Consider the following 4530-nt stretch of genomic DNA (forward strand, 5'->3'; position numbering starts at 1 on the left):
CTTTTGTTTTTGCCTCTTTCCCAGCTTTTTCTTTTTTTTCTTTCCCTACTTTATCAAAAATTCTCATTTGATCTTTAGGGGCTGGAGGTGTGTTATTATTTGCTGGTCATTGTTTCTCTTTGTTAGGTTTGTCATCTCTCAGCTTTTTAGAGAAGGTGGAGTAGAAGATGATGAAGGATTACCTTGGTAAGAGGATGAAGTACCTTGGTAATGTTCTCTGAATTGGAATCTCATTTGGATTTGTGCTTCGATTGTTATTTCCTTCTTTAGTGTATCTTCAAGGTTTTCGTAACCATGGAGGTCAAGAAGATCAGTGATGTTTAAGTTCAAGCTGATGATGAATCTTGACAGGGTGTCCTTTTCTTTTTCGGTTATGTTAGTCCTATTGAGTAAGGACTGCATCTCCTTGTAGTAGTCTTCAACCGAACTTCTAACTTGTCGAAGTTGGTGTAATCGTAGTTTACCTTCTCGTGTATAATATGTCGATAGAAATTGCTTCCTCATGGTTTGTTTGAGGTCAATCCAATAAAATATTGCTTGAATTTGGAATTTCTCGATCTTTTTCCTTATTTGCATCCACCAAGTGTGAGCATATCCTTCGAATTCCATGGTGATGAGGGGAACTTGTTCAGCTTGGGTATAGTCATGGTATGTGAACATAAGATCAATTTTTCATTCCCATTCGATGTACTTGTCCAGATCGTTGTCTCCTTTGAAATATGAGATCATGAACTTTGGTTTTGTAAAGAGTTTGGGTGCTTGGAAATGTGGTAGATCCAGTTGTGGTTCTTATCGTTCTCTCACTGTATTGTTAAGTTCATCAAATTTTGTTTCAAATTGAGTCTTGAGTCGTGCAAGTGCGGCTAAGATAGTCGTAAGTGTCTCGTTGTTATTGTCGCCCATCCTGAAATCATAACACTCAAAAGAAAGAATATTCAACAAAGGAAGAAACCTCATAAGTCGCTCCAATAAAATAACACAACGAGAGGCAAGTAAGCCGATCTTGTACTCCTTAAAACTTACTTTACCAAGTTGTCTTTCACAGTTCGTATCGGAGTTTGATTACTAGCAAAGGCGATAAGAAAACCTAAAAGCTCTAAGAGGCCAAACAAGGTTTATACTCCAAGAGAATGAGAATTCAAAGAATGAAGAAGTATGCAAACTCTTTAGTCCTACTAGAACATGGAAGATAATGTGTTAGATAATGTAAAAGAACAATAAAAAGGGAAAACAAAAGAACCTAAAATACTAAGAGTTAAAGAGAAAAAAAACCAAACCTGAAACCTAGAAAAAGCTGGGTCAACTTGAGCAACATTTTTAAGGTGGTTAGTGGTGTCAAACAAATTTGGAAAAAATATTGAATTTCGTTCTATATGTTTCAAAACCACCTGTAAATATTCAGAACTAAATACCTTCAGTAATATCCAGTAGACTCTGATGAACGGTGAGTCCTCAAACAATCTATTTTTCGTGATCGCTTTTTTTGAATGTGTTATTGACCTCCAAAAATTCTGATTTTTTGTGTGAATGATATTCAATATATTTAGTTTCAATATGGAAAATTTCATCATGAAATTTATCCTGTATAATGTTCAAGAAATTCGACAAGATTCTAGACCGAATCTGCCGATGAAACTTGAACGATATATTTGAAGGCTCTAATGAACTCCGATTAGGGTGAATTTTGGACTGGAGATTACTCTTAGGATGAATATTATATGGAGAAAATCATCCCTAAATTCTTTCGATTTCAATTTTTCAATTTTTGTGACTTTTTTTTGCTTTTTGATTTTTCGACCCTTTTTTTTTATGAAAAACAGTAAACTAACAATAATGATTTGAGGCTAAATTAAATTTAAACAAAAAGAACCTGAAACGAGGAATCTTCTACATACTATCTCCGTTTGGGAACCTTGGCGGTTTTGTGTGCAAGAACAAGCAAGATTGCTTGATTCTTTCTAAGATTCGGCCCAAATATGATAACAATTGATAGGGAAGCGGTGGCAGATTAATGAACGTTGCTCTTGTTGAAGAATCAAACCTAGAAAGCTCTAGACTTGATGACGAACAAAGGGGGATGAATAGTAGATGGTGACTCCTTTATGAAGGTGAATGGTAAAGATGATGGTGTGGATGGAGTTGTGGAAAATAGATGGATAAGTGTCCTATCAAACCCTCCTAGTCGTAATGAAAAGGTAAACTCGATAATATGGACCTAAGTGTCCTATCGAACCCTCCTATTAGCAATGAAAAGGAAAAATCAATAATATGGCTCTAACCAACCCTCCTAATCATGATGAAAAGGCAAATTGGAGTGTGAAGATTAATCTCCCTCACAAGAACTTGAAAGAACTCCAGGAGAATAAGCTTCGAAGGCACAAGGCAATCAACACTTACAAAAATGAACTCTCGTTGTATTGTTAATCAAAGAAATTTGTTTTACAAAGTTGAATGAAGCCTCCTTTATATAGGGGATTCTTTATAAAGGTTCTAAATAACTAATGAATAAAATAATAACAAACTAAACATGTATTAACTCTAATTCCTAATAAAATAATAATAACTAAAAATAATGTATTAACTTAACCTTAATTCCTAATAAAATAATAAATCTAATCCCAAAAGATAATACATCATTCTATATTAAATTAGATTACAAATAATCAATATAAATATTGAAAATTCGTAATATTTACAAAATCATGTATTAGTGTCGTATAGGAATTTCTGCATGCGTTGTCTTCACTAAAATAAACATATCTTGAGTTGCCGATATTGGATAGATGTGGTTCAAGAACCATTGGAAAGATAAGTGACAGACGGTTGTATATTCAAAGATATGTTGACCAAATAAGATCAGGATCCCATTCAAAAAGTCATCACAAATCTGCTGTTGTTATGGTATTCTTTTCCAAGGCTGGGACGAGTGGATCATTTGGAAGAGTTAATACTTTTTCCTTTGATGTGATCCTTGTGATGCATATATCAACAACTCATTCGTGTATTTTCATTACCTTTGTAGGTGCTAAGGACGTTTGGGAACCTTTTGCCAGGTCATTAGAAGCCCACTCATCTTTTGGCAGCTCACACCAACTCAACATGAACTTAAGGTAGCTCGCTACAACTCACATTAGCTCACTTTAGTTCATGGAACCAAGAAAGTAAATGAGGTAGATGAACAATAGTTGGATGGTAGCTGAGGACTCAAGGTCAACTGAAGGTAGCTGAGTGACACTAGATGACTAGCTAGGAAACTCACTCACCTAGGTAGTTTACTAAGGTGCTAGCTTACTTCACTAGCCACCTATGTCATCTTAAAGCAACCACACGCATCATGTGCAAATCATGTGGCTGAGGATGCATCATAGCAAGGCATGGAAGAGCACATTCAATCAAGGTCATGTGTTTTCATTAAAAAAACATGTGACTTCTTTTTGACTTCAAACAAGGCATCCGAAAACCACTCATTTGGGCGGCAACTATGAAGAGAAACATAACCATTCGACCAAGACTCCTACGCCACTCATTTAAACACTCCAAGGCCAAAACATCATCACCATTCGGCTAGAATAGGGATCAAGGCCAACTGAACCAACACAGGCACAAAAGAACATCTTTATTTGTAATTTAAACACATATTTTTCATAAGGGACATGAGCATGGTCGAACCATTAGATGTTTATTCGACCATATCCCTTCATTTTCTATAAATTTCCAATGCCTTGGCTTTTGTAAGGCATCTATCTTTGCATTATCTAATATACTTGTGAGGCTTTCCTCTTTTCTTAAGTTCGGTAGAACTTTTATCGATTTATCAAGTTTTTTTGGATCTTGTGGTGTCAACCCTTTCTTCCATTGATACTTTAGGTCATTTTGATTCAAGATATCAAAGTGGTCAAAGTCCTTTACTATCACCCCTTGTTCAATTTATAAGTATTGGTGTTAGGCTTTAATATAGCCTAGTTTCTCCCTTTAATTGTCCAAGATACCTTTTAACCCTTCCATCTTCATTCTTAAGCCCATCACCACGCCCCAAACACTTTCGTAATCATTCTTTCTTACATTCATCACAAACAATCCTCCATTTCACCTTAACATCAACTACCAAGCCCTCTATTTGAGCCCATCTTCTTGCAAGTACTTACTCTCTCACTAGATTCACAATCAAAGGCAAGAGTGCCTTACATCATTAACATATCTATAATTCCTTTCATGGTAACATGTATGTATATATATATATATATATATATATATATATATATAATACACAAAGAACCCATATGCACGACATCCTTCAGAAATTTATACACGAGTTTTATAATAATTAATATTAATTAATATTAATTATATAGTTAACAATACCAGAGGGAGGGGTATGGTATTGTTGGATTATTCCCCTCAAGATAGAATGAATCAAACGATACAAATATTATATCCTTCCAATTTTTATGACATATTCATTAACTTGAATGAGAGAACCCTAAACAAACATCATAATTGATTACAAAATGTTTAAAGGAAAATAGTTTA

This window comes from Hibiscus syriacus, unplaced genomic scaffold (assembly GCF_006381635.1).
Source record: "Hibiscus syriacus cultivar Baekdansim isolate YM2019G1 unplaced genomic scaffold, ASM638163v2 tig00110610_pilon, whole genome shotgun sequence".
Classification (NCBI taxonomy): domain Eukaryota; kingdom Viridiplantae; phylum Streptophyta; class Magnoliopsida; order Malvales; family Malvaceae; genus Hibiscus; species Hibiscus syriacus.